The sequence below is a fragment of the Nyctereutes procyonoides genome, unplaced genomic scaffold (genome assembly GCF_905146905.1).
Source record: "Nyctereutes procyonoides isolate TBG_1078 unplaced genomic scaffold, NYPRO_anot_genome, whole genome shotgun sequence".
NCBI classification, from domain to species: Eukaryota; Metazoa; Chordata; class Mammalia; order Carnivora; family Canidae; genus Nyctereutes; species Nyctereutes procyonoides.
In genome coordinates this window covers 3,757,587-3,776,106 of record NW_026575133.1, presented here as the reverse complement: position 1 = coordinate 3,776,106, position 18,520 = coordinate 3,757,587, and the positions used below count along the sequence as shown (strand labels likewise).

General features: G+C 41.5%; 1 protein-coding gene across 2 annotated transcripts in view; it reads right to left on the bottom strand.

Moving 5' to 3' along the window:
* Positions 1 to 10,589, bottom strand: part of R3HCC1L (R3H domain and coiled-coil containing 1 like) — an 85,868-nt gene extending 75,279 nt beyond the window's left edge. The window contains exon 1 of one of the 2 annotated variants that reach the window (XM_055299820.1): positions 10,516 to 10,589. The gene's annotated coding sequence lies outside the window, so the exon portion shown is untranslated. Of the gene's footprint in view, positions 1 to 10,194; positions 10,331 to 10,515 lie in introns of those variants that run through there. The other variant, XM_055299819.1, reaches the window with a different exon arrangement.
* Between the last annotated feature and the right edge of the window lie 7,931 nt (positions 10,590 to 18,520).

Sequence of the window (18,520 nt, the reverse complement as noted above, 5' to 3'; positions counted from 1 at the left end):
TAAGAGGATTTACATTTGTTGAGGCCTTCTCAACAGCACTAAAGGACAAGAAGAAAAAACTATGCCTTCAAAATTCCAAAGAAAAACATTTCCAATCCAGAATTTTACACTCATCCAAACTATATTTATCAAATGTGAATACAGGAGGAAAAAAGACACTCTGACATGGAAAGGCTCAAAAAATGACCTCCCATGTATATTTTCTTAGAAAATTACCAGATAACTGAAAATTTAAAGTTCTAACAAATTTAGGAAAAAACAGATTGTTTGTAGCCATGGTAAATTGCCAGAAGAACCAGTTTTAAATCCATTCAATTGATAAGGCCAACTTAATCCAGCAGGCACTCTTTTACAAGTCAAACAATAAGGGACAGATTCACTCCAATAAACACATTCCGAAGTGCCAACCAATAAACAATGTCACCCAAGTAGCCATGCTTCTACAGATGTTAACCCACTTCCACCTCTTAAAATCTTCCAATCCCTGAACTCTACACTTCCCAAACCACTATGTTTAACAATCTGCTTTATTCAAGAAGATTGGGCTGATGAGTGACAGTCTCATCATCCTTTGACACCAAATGAAGAAATAAACCAAAACAAAGAAAGGCACAGAATATGGAAAACAGGAACTCCAACAAGAGAGAAGTGAAGGAATATCGGTGAATGGACATTTCTGAATTCCAGGATGCAAACTGCACCAAAAGTAAAAGGCACCTGATCCAGACTGAAGCTATAGGAGTCAGGCATGTTGAAGGCTGTCATCCCCATGCTCTCTGCCACAGTAACATGTTTTTAATCCAACACAACTATTAGAGGATGTGCTCTACCTAAGCAAGAGGGTAAATGATGAAAAAAGATGATAAAAATCAAACTGAAAAGGAGAAAAAAGTATAAAGATAACAAGGGGAAATCTTCCCAGGAAAAGGGCTGTGAAGTAGGCTCAGATAGGGAGGACAATGAAGGTCTCCAGAAGAGAAGTTGCCAAAAAAAATTTTTTTAAAAGGAAAGAAAATTGGAACTGACAGATTACTGTGACTGATTTGTGGAAAACTGCCCTGAAAGGCTACTATTTCAGACACTATCAGCAAATAAAATTTGTACAGCCATAATAATGTAAATACAACATTAACTATCTCATTTAATTGAATATTATAACAACTAAATTGGGAAGCTAAAGGAGAAATAGTAATGGTAATGGCAGTTTAAGAACAGTACATATTTCTCTCCCATAATAGAAACTCAATATATAATGAAAAAAGTGGCTGAAAGTCATTCCCTTCAGGAAGGAAACAAAGAGTACATAGGGATTCACTATATCTTGTTATAAATCCTTTTTTTTTTCTGTTTGACTTTTAAAACTTGTCTATTTTAAATGATATGTCTGTTGATAAAATATAAAAAACAGCAACTGATGAATTTATCTTAAATGTACTGTTCATTCAAAAATATATAAGTAAGACGTTTTCAATTGAAAGGAATTAAAAAAATCTTTGGGGAAAAAAGTTCTTCCTCTTTTTGGGAAGACCTTCATATTTCCAATGCTAAAAGAACACAAATATACAAAATCTAGAGGCTTTAAAAATAAAACAATTTTAAGGCAAATAATTAACAACTTGAGTAGACAGAATTCAGTAATTGTTATACTAGAAAGATCATAGGTCTGATCTTACTTACAAATTCATTACTGATCAGGAGAATGCAAATAACACATTTAATTAAATTTGCCCATTTATCTATTTTGGAAAGTACAATTAACAGCAGTGAGAGAGAGCAGTAATATAAAAGGACAGAGATGGATTAAAACATTGCCCAAAACAACCAAACTGGAGAGTGGATGGAAAGCGAAGTAAAATTATAGGCTTAAAACTACAGAAGTATTAGAGGCTTATTTACCATCATTTTACTGCACACTGCTGCCATATGAAGTAATTTAGGCCGATGCCAATGTTAAAAGAGGAAGTCTATAAAAATCCACACACATTATGTTTATTTGTATACACACAAGCATACATGTACATACACACAATTTTTTCCTTATAAGGGATTGATAATCCTTATTAAACAAGAATTCATGAAGGATTACATCCTAAAAACGAAATATTGTTGAACCAATCTGACAAGAGTGGTTTTATACTCACAGTTTTCCAATGTGTAGAAACTCTGTTAAGGATTACCAATAATGACAAAGTGTCCCAAAGACAATTAACTCTGTTATCTACCCTATATTCTTCATCTAGCTACACTTGGATTACCCTCATTGTTCCTGTACTTTATGCCCAGGCTCTGACCACTCAAGATAAGCTACGTTTCCCAACCTCCCCAGCAGAAAGGTATGGCTAAGTGACTAATTTTCACCAATGGAATATAAGCAAAAATGGTACATGTAATCAGAAAATATCCTCAAAGGGAAGGAGATGTGTTCTCTTCTTCCTCCCTTCTGACGATTGGAATGTAAATGAAACAGCTGGAGCTCCAGTAACTGTCTAGACCATAAAGTGACTTTGGAAAAGAACAGAATCCATGCACAGAAGAGAAGCAACATGACACCCTAACAAATCAATCAGACCAGTCCTGGACTACTTTTGGAATATCTGACATTAAGAGAAATACAATTCTATGATGTTTAAGTCTCTGTTATCTCCATCTGCTCCTTTGCCAGCCCCTTTTCTGCCTCCCAACCCCTTTCTATGAGTATTTCCCAATATTCCGCCCTTGGTCTTTTCTACTCTTCTCCCACTGGGTTCTAGGACAACATTCTAAAAAACAAACAACAACCCACCCCACATCTCTATGTCAGATCTTTTGTGTTTTAGTTTTATCTCCAGCTGCCTATCATTTCACTTCTATGAGATATAACTAAACAGGAACATAAGCGATTTTTAAAACAAACAAAACAGAGAGGCACCTGGGTGGCTCAGTAGGTTAAGCATCTGCTCTCTGTTTGGGTCAAGATCCCAGAATTCCAGGATTGAGCCCCACATCAGACTCCCTGCTCAGCAAGAAGTCTGCTTCCCCCTCTCCCCTCTGTTCCTCTTCCAACTTGTGTGCTGTCAAATAAATAAAATCTTAAAAAAAAAAAAAACAGAAATACAATAGTGACAATAGCAAAATAGATGGCTAATATTTACTGAGCTCTTAATATTTGTGAGGCACTGTTGTAAGCACAAGAGCTAATCTCAACAACAATCCTATGAGGTAGGGAGTATTATCACCATACCCATTTTAAAAAGTGAGGAAACTGAGACACAAATAACTTGCTCAAGACACTTAACTAATGTACCAAAGAGATCATTCAAACCTAGGCTTTCTAGAACCTACCCTTTTAACCAGGGTGCACTAGCACTTTAAGGATGCTATCACAGCTTCAGACTTTTTAAGTTGTCCTCAGCAACCACGCTACAGTCATTTATACATCCACCATAATAATAAATTTTATGCCTCTGCAGATTCATTTTTAGAAACTGTCAAATATCACTTAGAAGTAAGTAAATAATATGAGTGATCAAGCTAGAAAATACTCCCTTGAAGACAAAGGATACGATTATCAAGTAATGAGACTGGTTTTCTTGTATGACTCAACTGGTCCTGAAAGCAGTTTCAAATGACAAATTCCAAACAATATATCTGCTAAAATAAATGCACGACCTCAAAAACAAATTATTTTAAAGGGGAGACCATTCATTTTTAAGTTCTTTAGTTTTAAAGCACCAGATTTTTTTAACTATCACTCAAATTATCTAATACCTAAAACCTGTAATAGCATTTGCACTCATTATCTTTCTCCCTAGGCCTATTTGAGGTCCTTTCCCAATGTCACTATCAATGACACCATAATATACTCACTAGATCAGGCTCAAAACTTTGAGTTATCCTGATTCTTCCAGCTCTTCCAATCCCATGTTTACTGTTCTTCCTCCACAAGAGCTATCATGTTTTGTTTATACATTACCCTACCAGTGTCCTATTGCAATACTCTCCAGCCACTCTTAACTAGAGGTTATCCCATAAAGCTGCCAGGACAACCTTTCTCACTGTTTTCATCTTCATCATATGACTTTCAACAGAAGTACCATCACCCACAGGACCAAATTTATATTCCTCAGCCTAATCTTCAAAGCCTTCCATTAATTCTTCCTAATTATCACACATATATAAACCTAACAAATCTCATCTCATTACTACTCATCATCAATAAAAATCAGACCTTTCATTTGTGCAATACTGTTAACATTCCCTTTTTGTCTCAGCTCACATATCGTACTCATTTTTGCTTCTAACCTCCCATCCTTCCTTTCTGTGTGGAACTCCCTTCTGTCCTCTCCATTCAATTTGTTATTCCAGCACTTCCTTCAAGATCCTCCTCTTCCTTGAAGCCTAAATAACCTCACAGATACTGATGTATTCAGTATTACTCAACACAGGGATCATCCAGTAGCAGAACAATAAGAATCTCAAAGACTGACCAGACCAGGTCTTCTGTGTATGAGTGATTGTTCCGTCAAATACCTTAGAAAGTTTGCATGACAGCTACCATAATGAAAGCCCAGAGATAAACTATAACTTGCCCAGTTTTTCAGTTTGGCAATGGTAAAGCTAGAATGTGAACCCGTCTCCTAAATTTCCCATTCAAAATGAATACAAATTTGAAGGTCACTGCCCAGAATATAATTCATGTTAATTCTAGAAGTTGTGCTAGACACTATTCATAAACATGTTACTTTTTTAAAATTAGGATACAAAAGTTCTATACAATAGCAAGAGATTCCAATTTAAGGGTATCTGCATTACATTAATACACATACACAGAAAAGAGAAAGGAAGGAAATAATCCAAAATATTAACAGTTACTTCCAGATGGTGAAAATACAGATATATCTTTCAAATCCTCTGTAATGAGCACATACTGAATTTATAATAGTAACAAGAAATGTTTACAAAATTAAAACTGTATGACATTATAAAGTCAAAGATAAATTCCTTGACTGAACTCAAGGGTCAGAAGCAAAGAAAAGTTTCAGACTACTCAAGGAAACAAACAAGACAGTACAACAGAAACTATGGCAAGAAGGGAAAGAAAAGCAATGTCACATTAATGGCATTGATGGCATAAACCAAAAGCTGCATGGCTCCTGGGGCTTGTCAACTCCAATATTTAATAAATCATTGGTTCTCACACTAGAGGAGTCAAGAGGCCAAAAAGGCCACTGGAAATTCTGAATGTATTGAAAGATGGTCACACTGAGTTTGAAATTGTTATTTAGAATGGCTGCAGAAAATTACCAATCACATAAACAAATCAAGGCTATTTCTTTTCTTCTGGGTCTTTTCCTAAAAATGAAAATGTGAAATGAAAGCACAAAAGTTCTGAAAAAACTCACAGAATTAAAAAGTTTAGAACCACAATATAGGCTAATAAATTCATCTTTTCCTGGCACTAGGTTTTTAATTCCAGTACAAAATCCCTTATCCAAAATTCTTAGGGCCAGAGAGGCTTCAGAAATCCCAAATTCATGGATGAGTTTGTGTTCCTCTCTTAAAGACTCTGCCCTTCAGTCAGTTACTCCCCGCCCCCCCCCCCCGCACCTACCCAGTACCTCATTTCCAAAACATTGTTACTTTTTGCCTCTGATCTTTGTAAACAAGCAGGATTGCTATTATTATCCCTATTTTACAGATAAGAAAACACAAACTGAACTACTGGTATAAATTTGAGAGCATGGGATCCATGCGTGGCTCAGAGGTTCGGCACCTGCCTTCAGCTCAGGGCGTGATCCTGAAGTCCCAGGATGGAGTCCTACATCAGGCTCCCTGCATGAGGCCTGCTTCTCCCTCTGCCTGTGTCTGCCTCTCTCTCTGTGTCTCTCATGAATAAAAAAATAAAATCTTTAAAAAATAAATAAACAAACAAATAAATTTGAGAGCACACAAATAATCTCCAAGTGCTTCTTTTCTTTCTTAAAAACTCTTCTGGTATTCCATAGTAAAGAACTTGAAACAGTCCAACTACAAGTCAATATTAGAACTATGCATATATTCTTTTCTAAGAAGCAAATCTCCTACTAACAAGTGCCACATACCTTTTGCCCCTATTTTGCCTCTGGGCCAAGTTAAATGGTCAGGAGCTGTCACAAATCTGTATCGTCGTATTCATCTGTTAACCTGTATAATCTAGGACCCTCACAATACTAAAGACCAGAACCTGCTGTCTCCAACAGTGCTTCCCTGCTTCTCTATTTTTATCCCTAGTCTGACATCCCACATTTGACATAAAAAGGAAAAAAAAAAAAAAAGACACAAGAGGGACAACAAATATTAATAAAACTGAAGAGTGAATTTGAAGAATGGAAAGCTATATAGAATACTAGCGTAAGACAGGTGAAAAATACACACCACGACTGGGAGCAACTGGTCTATGTTTTGCTTCAAATTCAGGCTTAGAGCTTGCTGAGCAACACCCTATAACTTCTCTTCTATCTAAAGCTCTGACAACTGGGATTTCTCTGTAATTCAATAAACTCTTACGAATACACCAGCATCATCCATCCTGCTGAGCTCATTAATGGGGACCTCTAAATGTTTTCTCCACTAGCTAAGAGCACATTTTCGGGTGGGTGACATAGTAAAAGGAAGGTTCTCTTTCAAGATATGAATAGCCTAGTTTCATTTCTTCTCACTTCTATAAGTGGGAAGTCTACAACAAATACTGCCAACAACTAAAAGAAATGTCTAAATTATAAATCAGGTTAGTGGCTGTCAAAGATCATCCTTTAGGTCCCCAGTTTTATACAAAGTGTGAGAACTAGTCTTATATTTATACAGGTTTATAATTAAAAATCTATACTTTTACTTGGTAGTAACTCATTTAATTCTGTCTAATGAGTGTATGAGTGCCAAATCAACAATATATCAGTTTTATCATTCATTCTGGTGAGCTATTTTTTGAGTAGTTAGCTTATGGAGCTAATGAGGACAGGGTCATAGATTCAAACATGTGGGCCAATTAGCTTTGCTGTGTTTCAGGATTCTATGGTCACAGTCAACAACCTTAACCTTGGCTAACAAAACAAAACAAAGCAAACATACATACATACATATACACACACACACACACAAACACTAATCATGTAAAGCATTAGGGAAATGAATGCAGATGTATTACCAAAGCAGTGATTATCAGAAAAACATAATAAAAAAATTTTAAGTAATAATAATATGATCTACCTTTTGCTAAGGCTGGTTAGTACACCACACAAATAATCTCTAATCTTTTCAGTCATATGGGGTTGATATTACTATCCCTGTTTGACAGATAGGAAAATGAATTCAGAATGAAAATATGAATCGAAGTCATAAATTACTATTATGCCTGGATTCAAACCTTGATCTAACTCCAAGCTTAGATTATTTCCACGATACCCTATATATATAGTCTCTCGAGAGCATGCCTTAGGGACATATGACAATCAACAAAATGTTTTTATTCAGAACTATTCAGCACAGTCATTACTAACTGAGCATATCCACTACATACACTTAGATGCTACAGCTGAGAACGAGCCTACCTTCCAAAACTTCTCTAGGTAAAAAAAAAAAAAAAAAAAAAAAATCATGAACCAAAATTTTAAAACAAAAGAAAAAATCACACAACAGAGTACACTAATTTTTTTTTTTTATGATAGTCACAGAGAGAGAGAGAGAGAGAGAGAGAGAGAGAGAGGCAGAGACATAGGCAGAGAGAGAAGCAGGCTCCATGCACTGGAAGCCCGACGTGGGATTCGATCCCGGGTCTCCAGGATGGCGTCCTGGGCCAACGGCAGGCGCCAAACTGCTGCACCACGGAGGGATCCCGAGTACACTAAATTTTAATGGAAGCAACTACTGCCATAGTTTTGTATAAAAGTTTATAGTGAAAAAATAGTTACCTGGCTGATTCATAACTAAACACAAGAATGAGGGGTGCCTGTGTGGCAGAGTTGGTTAAGCATTCAACTCTTGGTTTCAGCTCAGGTGATGATTTCAGGTAGTGAGATTGAGCCCTGCGTCAGACTCCGCGCTGAGCATGGTGGAGCCTGCTTAAAATTCCATCTCTCTCAAATAAATAAACAAATCTTTAAAAAAAAGTAAGGATGTAATTTATAAGGCAGAGCCAGAGGATACCACATTCAAAAAGACAGTAAAAGAAACATTTCCTAAATATCTGAGTCTGCAGAAATCTTGTAGTCAACACTCATTTGCAGGAACTAAAAAAAAAAAAAAAGAATTTCAATTCTTAACCCTAAGATTTTGCTTTGACCAACAAATCAGTTTTCTCTATTAGACTTTTCTTTTGGTTTCTCTAAACTCTCACTCCTTGCAAATGCACATATACCAACATCACTAAAAGTTTTCACCTTCAAAAACGAGGTCACCAAACCTTCTGGAACCTACCCACTAAACTAACTTTTGGAGTCAAATAGTCTGACTTAAAAAAAAAAAAAAAAGGCAGGGGTGAGGGGAAGGACAAAAAATGCTCTACAAAACTCTCTTCTAGTCAATAGTCACTAAATCATAAACACAGATAACTTCTACTACAAGCTACAATGTGCAGACAGAAAACCACATTCTTACTGCAGGTTACAAATGAAGCACCAGTCCAAAGCACATCCCAACAACAATCTTTTCACAACAGCATTTGGAAGCCTCTAAAAATAAAAAATAGCGTAATATAATTTTTATATAAAGTGCAATTGCTAAAAAAAAAAAAAAAAAAAAAAAAACCTGCAATCTGAGAACGTCTATTTACAGTATTTTTGAGCTAAGAATAGCTACCTCATTTTACAGGAAAAAAAAAGAATCTCGAGAAATACATTACCTAAATTATCATTTTTGATCATCACCGTAGTCAACAATTACAACAAAATAATGAGCACTTAGTACCAGCACTACTAAGCTCCTTATATTCACATCTCATTTAATCCTAATAGATACCTTGGCAGGTAAATGTTATTATATCTATTTTAGAGACTAGTAAACAGGCTTAGAGAGGTCAACTAATTGGCCAAAAGTTAATGCAGAAGTCACAAAGTAAGACAAAAAGCCAACTGCTTAGTCTCAGATCTTAACTGCCAGAAGACTGGAATATGGGCTATTTATATTCTGAATTCTAACTATGAAGAAAGAGAGTTAGGTGAAGATAACCCCAACGTTTCAGCTAGTATGCACACGAGGTTAGAGGGATTGTGTCAGAACTAGAGCCCGATTTAGCACCAGTTAGTATCTGAAAGGGGGGTGGGGGGTGGGGACACGACCTGTTGGAGACGGCCATTAATTTAACACAACTAAGAAACTGTTAAGTGCTGAGATACTTGCACTTCTGTAATGAAGGAAGGTTAGAACAGAGCAAAAAGGGTAGACACGTGGGTGTGTTGCAGGGAGGGAAGTTTCCAAATTCAGGGGGCAGGGTTTAAAATCCAGATGCAGTTGAAAATGGACTCCACAGGGGCTAGGGCCTTAATGTCACCTCTTCAACAGGTACATGGCTTAAGAATGTGTGTATGGCCTCCTCCTATTTACTAACTCATTTGATTTTCACAGAGCATGGTCATCTTTATAATCGAGTTCACAAAGGCGTGAATGTGGTTTTAAAATCACAACTGGCAGAGACTGAAGACAGGAGGAGGGTGAGGTTGTGTCCGATACGAGCTTTCTCACACGTACCACTTCTGTTGAAGCCCCCAACGCTGAAAGGCACGCAGGCCGAAGCCTATCATCCCCATGTTCCAGACACACAAACCGAGGCTGCGGTAAACGGGCTACAAAAGATCACAAGTCCAGCAAGTGACAACCCTAAGACTCCCAGAACATTAGGGCCCAAATCCTATAGCCTCTTCCCTTTCCCAAGTCTGAGAGGCGGCTTTATTAATAAAAGAAAAAACTTAATAATCGGCCCTGGGGTTTTCCGAGGGCCGCCCAAGAAAGCCAGGAAGTACTCCTCCCGCAGAGACAGCTCACTCCCAGCCCCCAGCCCCCAGCCCCCAGCCCCCAGCCCCCAGCCCGGGGCTCCCGGCCGGCCGAGCGGACCCACTCGGAAGGCTCGGCTCGCAGCCGCGAAGTCGCCAGCAGCCCCGGGGTCTTCTCGGGGTGGCCTCGGTGGCCCACAGCCCCGGAACCCCGGGGCGGGGGAGGGGGGGGCGCCACGGACCCGCTCAGTACCTGTTGAAACCCGGGGAAGAACTGTCCTCTCCGCAGAGAGTATTTGGGAAGAGGGCCCAAGGCGGGCACGCAGCCCCTGGCACAACTGGGCCTCGGGGGATCCCCGCAACCCCGGGCCCGCAGGGGTCGAAGGGCCGCAGCTGCCAGGAACCTCCGCCCCAGGCGCAGACCCGCCCCCAGCGTCACGTGAGAGAAGAGAAATACCGGTGACAAAAGGGGAAAGGAAGTATTGTCCAAAGTGTGCGGGGAGGAGCGGGAGCCGCCAGCCGCGGCTCGGGGTGTGGAGGGAGGGAGGGACTGGGACGAGGGGCCGCTCGTTACCGGGGGCGCCGTGGCTCTCCGCTTCCGCCGCCGCCTCGAAGCTCTCGCTCTTCCGCCCGCGCCGCTGGGGCGCGCGCCAGGCCTCGACTCCGCCCCGCCCCGCCCCGCCCCCGCGCCGCGGGGCCTTCTGGGGGTTGTAGTCCGTCCGCGGCCCGCGCGGCGCGGGCTGCTCCGGGTCACGTGGGGGAAGGGCTGGCACCAACCGCGAGGGTGGGAAGGCGTTTGCGCTTCTGGCTGCCCACCCTACCCCCTTCCTCTCATTCGCAAACTGAGCTCGGACCCGCTCACATCTCGCTCAGTCACACCATCCCTCCTTTTCCTTTGACTGCCAAGTTTTTTTTGAGAAAGGCGATCTAATTCGCCTCCAGTGCCTCCTGTGTGCTCTGCGCGGCGGGTTCTGCCCCCCTCAGGAAATGCCCTTGTTGCCAATCATTATTATCCTCGTTGCCAAACTCACGGCAGGAATTTCCAGGTCTTCTAACTTCACCTTTAGCCACCATTTGAGGCTGCTGGACATTCTCGATCGCTTCCTGTCTGTGTTGCTACCCGGATTTTCCTTCCTCTCAGGCCATCCTCCTCAGTGTCTCCTTCAAGGATTCTTTTTCTAACCAATCTCTTAAATATGAGTGTTTTCCGGAGTTCTTGGCAATGGAGTGAAGGTTGGGGGCAGGGGAGGGCTGAGCTCCACATTTGAAATCCCAGCTTCATAGAGGGCCCCTCCTCATCCGTGTCCCACAGGCAGCTCAGATGTAGCAGTTGGAAAAGTAAACGACTCTCTGCCCCCATTCACTAATAATCACTCCAACCTCCCACCTAGATTCCTCCTTCTCTCGCTTCCTCTTCCACCCATGCCCAAATGGTCACCGTATCTTAGAGTATCTCCCAAGCACCTCTGGAATCTGTTCCCTCTTCACACCAACTGCCGGTGATTTAACTCAGACCTGCATCATCTCTCTCACTGGCCTCCTTATTGATCTCAGCACCTCAGCACCTCTGTGTAGTCCTCCCTACTGCCATCTGGCCCATTTGTGTAAATGGTAAATTTAATTATGTCATACTCTTGGTGATATCCTTTCAAGGATTCACTTGATTGGATTTGGGAAGAGGTATGGAGGTGGATCCCTTAGGTAGCTTTTACAAAACAAGAATGCCAACCCCACTACTCTCCCCACTGTCCCCATCCCATATTGTGGTTAGGAGGTTCAGAGAAGGGAGACTTATGTAGTATCTCTTATTTTAGGTTAGGTGGGCATAGGCAAATTTTAAAGGTTCCCAGGTGATTGACTCATCTAATAAAGATGTTTTTTATTGCCTACTGTACAGTAGGTACTGTGCTGGGTGCTAAGAAAATACTAATGAACAAGATAGTCTTTGTCCTTGCGGAGCTTACATTCTCTTGAAAGAGATATTAATCAAATGATTGCATACCAAAAAACAAAACCAACAATGATAACAACAACACCGATTACCAGCTGTGATAACAATTAGGCAAGAAAAGCAATCAGTCTCTTTTCCTTCCCCTCTGCTGCCTGCTCCAGCCCAGGATGGGAATCAGCATATGCTCCTCCCTCTATCAAACAAAACCTATCAGGAGTTAATCTCCTCCCACTCCCTCACACAGATATCCAGATTCACCAAACTACTGGATTGCATTTGCTCTCTCACCTTTGCAAAAGCTGTCCCTCTGTTTGGAAAACCCTTCTCCTTCTCCCTTTACTAACTTCTACCCTGTCTGACTCTCCTCTGTTGGACTAAAAGCAAACCCAAGAGAACACCAGCCACATGGAAGGATTTTCCGAAGATTGGGCTGAGTCAGCTGATAACTCCCAGGCAAGCAGAGGGGAGACAGGATGGTTGAAAGTGGGCTACAGGGAGCAGGGCTACATTAGCCAGTGTAATATTGGCCTATCAGGGCCTGAGTCAACATACCCATCCTTCAAAACACAGATGAAGCGTCACCTCCTCCAAGAAGCTTTTGCTGAGCTCCCCCAAGATGAACTACTATCTCTTTCCTGGGTTTTCATTGCACCCAATGCCAACCTCTCTTCCAGTGAAATGCTAGACCCAGATCACACCAGGTCTGAAGAACCAACTGTTAAGTACTAAGGAATTTTGCAATTCAGTTTCTAAACCATTGGTAGCTTGAAATCAACTGTGATGGGAGTATTTACACAACCTTGGAAATAAATGACAAATCATGGCCTTTGGGGTGTTTGTTGGAGAGTCAGTGTGCCAGCAAGTTACTGCCTTTATCATCTCATGCATCTCTACATTGTATTGTGGTGATTACTCCCCTATTAGATGAATTCCTTGTAACAACTTCATTTAGCAAATATTTATTGTTATTTATTACCGTGCGGCAGAGACTAGCAAGATGCTGAAGGATATACAGTAGAGAACAAAATAAGCATGGTCCCTACCGTGAAGGAGCTTGGAATCTAGCAGGTAAGACAGAAAATAAACAAAAACCTTTATACTTACAGATTGAGCTGGGCTGCTTTGTGACAGGGCATCCTGGCAATAAATGGTAGTGAACAGGAAATACTATACTACTTTAACAAGGTGGGCTAGGAAAGTTTCTCTGAGGTGATCATTCCACCGAGCATCAAGGATGAGAAAGAGATGGTCAAGGGAAAAAGTGTCCCAGCTGAAGGAATCCAGTTATACAAAAGACAGCTAGGCTGTTTGAAGGACAGAATCATCAGTTTTGCTGGGATGGTGTGATGATTAATTGTGTCAACTTGACTGGGCCACAGAGTGCCTAGATTAAACATTATTTCTGGGTGTGTCTTCAAGGGAAGTTTCTGGCAGAGATTAGCACTTGAATTGGTGGACTCAGTAAAGTAGATTATTCCCCCCTCCAATGTGGTCAGGCATCATCACATCTGCTAAACCTTTGAATAAAACAAAAATCAAAGGAAGAGAGGATTCATTCCCTTCTTGCCTATCTATTGAGCTGAGATATTGGTCTGTTGGTCTTCTACTTCTCTTGGACTGGGATTCACACTATTGGTTCCCCTAATTTTCAGGCCTTTGGACTCAGACGCCACTGACTTTCCTGGGTCTCCAGCTTGCAGAAGGCAGATTGTGAGGCTTCTCAGTCTCTACAATCACGGGAACCAAGTCCTCACGATATAAAAAATGTATAAATCTCTTATATATACATACACATAAATAGGATAGATAGATGATAGATAGATAGATAGATAGATAGATAGATAGATAGATGATAGATATCCTATTGACTCCTATTTCTCAAGAAAACCTTGACTAATTCAGACAGATGTGGGTTGAGTGATCCAGATGACAAGAAGAGGTGTGCATAGAACCAGGTGTGCATGGGCTTGAGGCCACAGTAAGGACCCTGGATTAAATTATAGCCACCAAAAAGGTTTAAACAAGGGAATGATGTTATCTGATTTACATTTTGATATTATTCACTCTTGGTTTTGTTTGTTGGACCACAGTAGAAGTGGGAGCCCATTTGTTGCTATAGTCTAGGTAAGAAATAATGAAACAAAGTGCTGGCAGTGAAACAAAGTAGGTGGACTTGATAGGTATTTTGCAGATTGAGTCAACAGGACTTGCTGATAGATTGCATGTAGGGGACAATGGGCTGGTGAAGGAAAGAGAGGACCCAGGGACAGAGGTTGTCATACTCATCTCCATATCCTCAACCCCCTAGAATAGGGCCTGGCATATAGTAGGTAACTGTGTTAAACAATTTCATCCATTCTACGTGCTAAGCCCTATGCCCTATCAATGTCACATTGCTTCATATAGGGCCTCCAATAGCCTATATAGTACCTTTGTGCAAATGAGGGGAAAAAAAAAAGTGCTCCTTCCTCCAGGTGGACACAGCCCATCACCAGGGTGCACAGATTGATGAACGGAGCATAGACTACATTTCAGCTTCTAATTACTCCTTCGGTGTGCTGTGTACCATCTGCACAACCACATACAGCATCCCTGGCTTAACATCCCTGGGAGATGGTTTTGTGGTATTAAGCCCAGTATTCTCGGGGAGAATTTGGGGTCAAGAGAAAGGAAACTGCCTGCCTGGGGTTACCAGAGCTGCTGCTGTGACTGAGATTCAAACCTTTGCCCTCTGAATCCCTGTTGGCTCTTTAGCCTTGGAGCCACATTGTCTCTTCCAAATCACTCAACCCATCAATAAAAAGCTAACTTCAAAATGGTGACTTTGCTTCCTTGAGTTTCTCATCTGTCTCAGTTACTATTGTTAGAGTATTTCACATTTACATAGCATCCAATATGTGCTCGGTGCCTTACAAAATACAATAAACGAACATGAAACCAAAGGACCTTGATTTTTTTTTTTTTATAAACAGAATAAATAAGGAATGGCTGGTTTAAAGGGCCCTCAGCTCTTGGATTAAAATGAGCTGTCATGTATTGGTTTAAGGTGATGCTGTATAACAATACAGAAGAAAAAATAGGCCCTGTGCAAGCTGCTTTTCCATTGCACCCCCTGACCAGAAGAGGGAGGGGGCTAGCTCAGCTGGCTTCAGGAATGTAACTAGGGAGGAGGTCAAGGACCTAAGGAAGGAAAAGAAACACACAGAGGACAAAGGATTCTCTCTAGTAAATAACAGCACTTAACATTTAACAGTGCTTAATGTGTGTCAGGAGCTGTGCAAAGCTCAGCCGTCTCATCTGAGAGAATCCTCACGCCACCATCCAAGGTACCATCTATTACTACCGTTAGGCAGGAAGACAGGCATGAGCCACAGGAGGGTGGACCTCAGACATCCTGACAGAGACCCCCAGCCGAGGACCACCTCAGGACCACCCCATTCCACCCATCTCACAGTCAGTTTGGGGTCCGGCATCCCCGCAGGGGAAGAGTTAAGTTTGTTGTGCTTGTTACATGTGCAGAAAGCCTCCACCTTGCTCCTTCTTGACCTATGTCTCTAGAATAGAAATATGTTGTGGTTTCCTACTGCGCTAGCAGGTATTTTGAATACATCTTGGGAAAGGACACACTAGTTGGCCAATTATTATACCATTGGTCAGATGTTGCGACCCTAGGATCCACCCAAAAGAAAATACTAATGTAAGCCCACACCCTTGAGTTTCTGGGTCCTTCGTCTTTCCTGATTGGCCCAATCCTCTCTTAAAGTGTTCTTCCATAGAATTTTGCTCTGCTTTGCTTTCATTTTGCTGTCCTGTGATTCTTTACTGTGGCAGCGAAAAGAACTGAGGCTTCTTTCCTTTCCCATCTCACCCCGGGTAACAGCACCGTCATCTTACACGGGAGGATGCTGAGGCCCAAAGCTGTGAAGCTAATATGTGACAAACCTGAGGTTGTAACAAAGGCAATCTGGCTCTGGAGTCTGAGCTCTCAACCACTAAACTACAGTGCCTCTCAGACAGATGTTCCTAATGCCAAGTCCTTTGCTTTAGTAGCATGACCCTTTGTGGTCCTTGGATAACTAGTAGGATATCTGGTTCTCAGACTCAGGGATTGCACATGGCCTGTCTGCTCAGCGATTAGGGCATGGACATCACCACCCTCACTTTCAAATCCAGAGTTTGAACAAGGCATATTTAAAAAAAAAAGAAAGAAAGAAAGAGAGAGAGAGAAGACAAAAAAAAAAAAAACACAACCCTCTGCTGAGGGACATTTTACATTCTCCCTGGAGTTTCACTATCCTCCTAGTATAATACCTTAATTACCCATATGGCATGGAACATGGAGGAGAAAATGTTCTCAGGAGGGAAGGACTAAAGAAGCCTACCCCTTGGAAGTGTGGGCCCTGATTGCTAACCCCTAACTTGAGGATTCTCTCCTTTTGTGACTTTCAGCTGATAATCCCAGAAGGATCCAAATTTTATTGGGCTTTTAGGTACTTAGATCCTTCCCTCATGACTAGCATTAATAAATGCTGCTACTATCTAGAAATGTATGAGTATTAGGCATCAACTAAAGCAAAGATAAGACTTTTTAGGACAATAGGAGGGCAGGGTATCCACAGTCAGCCCCCATCTAATTCATGAGGAAAAGCAGAACTGAGAAGAACTCTGATGCACAGTGGGAACACCAGGCCCCCAAAGCCTAAGTTAGGAGCCCAGAAAACTCTCCTTCAACTGTTATTAACGCCACCTTACAAAAGACATGGCAGAAATTACTGTTTTGTTGCCTCTGTGCTGTGAGGTCACAGCATCTGATCATCCAGCTGTGAGCTATGCCAGCACTCTCACCAGACACACACACCACATCCTTACAATTCGCTTTCCAGCACAAGGGCTATTCTATCTGCCCCTTGAACTCAAGGTTTCTATGGCTAAACAATCCAATGCCACAGTGCCCACTTGGAGGGAATGGCTTGGTGATGATATGCTCATCCTGATCTGAGATTGACTACTCAGAGCTATAACTGAGGACTAGTCTAGTAAATTCTGCCACCTTGAACTTCTACCATTATACAAGATAGAACCTTAGATGATTCACCAAGCCCCAATTTCCCCATCTGTAAAACGAAGACCCACCAAAGCCACCTACCTCATTGGTTAATCATGAGGATTAAAGCATAAAATGGATGGGAATGGTATGGGCTAACCAAGGAGAGAGAGCATGCATACTACACAAGGTTGTGCTCATAAGGAACAGAGATGAACAGGGGGAAAAAATTATTTTTAATTTAAATTTTTAAATTTCAAAGCTGTTTTTTCCCTTAAGAGAGTGATAGAGGCACAGTGCGCCTTCTTCAGTTCCCCTTCTAGACCCAAACTGTTTTCCATTGCTCCATATCACTTGTCCACAGCATCCAGCACAGTGCCTTACCTATAGTAAAAACTTGGTTAAACAAATCATCTTTTCCACTCAAGAGCAGGACATCAAGATTTTAGCTTCACATGTCACAAAGAGTTACATTCTCAGGGATATCCTAGAATTCATGAGCCAGTCCTTCATCCCGAGCAACAGGGACCAAATCTGTCCCACTTAACTCAAGAAACCCAACTCCAGGCAGAAGGAATTCCTTGTTCCTCTCCAAACATCCATGTTATTCACATGTCCTTTCCTTTGCACATGTTGTGCTCTCTGCCTAAACTGCCCATTCCCTCCTTCCTCCACCTTCATTAGGACCCAACTCACATCACCTCCACAAAACTTCTCTGGACCAAGTCATTTCTGCATCGTCCTCCCAGTGAGCTCTCATCATCCGTGGTCATAATGCTCCCCACCAAATCACAATTATTTAAGTGTGTCTCTGCCCCACCAGAATGAGTGCCATAATTAAACACAATGCATGGCACATAGGTCCCACACTCATTTATTGGATGAACTGGTTTTTCTGCCTTTTTAGGCTGGGAGAGGAAAACTAAGGGTAAAACCAGAGGAAATCAAGTAACCAACAACTTTAGTTTACACTCTCATTCCTCGAGAACAGTGTAGCTGACAGCCTCCCACCCTCAATCCCTTTACCTCCAGAAATAATCTTGCAAAGCATATGATGAATTGCCTGGGAGTAAGCAGAACTTTTCAAAGAGTAATTCTGCTTAACCAGGTCCCTCTCACCCACCCTCGGGCTGGTTCATCAGGACTCTGAAGCAGAATAGCCTGGTTTTAAATCCTAGCTCTAGCAATTACTAGCTGTGCAACTTTAAGCAAGTTACTTAATCCTTCTTTGCCTCAGCTTTTTGATGCATACAATGATAATAATAGTAGTGATATCACAGAAGGTGGGTGGGGATTGTGGGTACTAAATGATATGTACCCAGCTTTTGGCACTTAATAAGGGCTCCATAAACAGTAGCTGATTTATAAGCAATCCACTCTTAAAGATGACAAATCCATTCTATTTAAACCTTCAGAAGGCTGGATTTGTTCCAAGACATTCTGGGCAGGGTGGGGGTGTCGGGACCACTCTGGAGATTTGTCTGGAGGCTGAGACAACTGGTGTCATCGACCCTTGGTTCTAATCTGGATCCATCACTCACCAGTCGTGGCCCTAACCTGAGTAGCTGATCTTCCCAAAGCCTC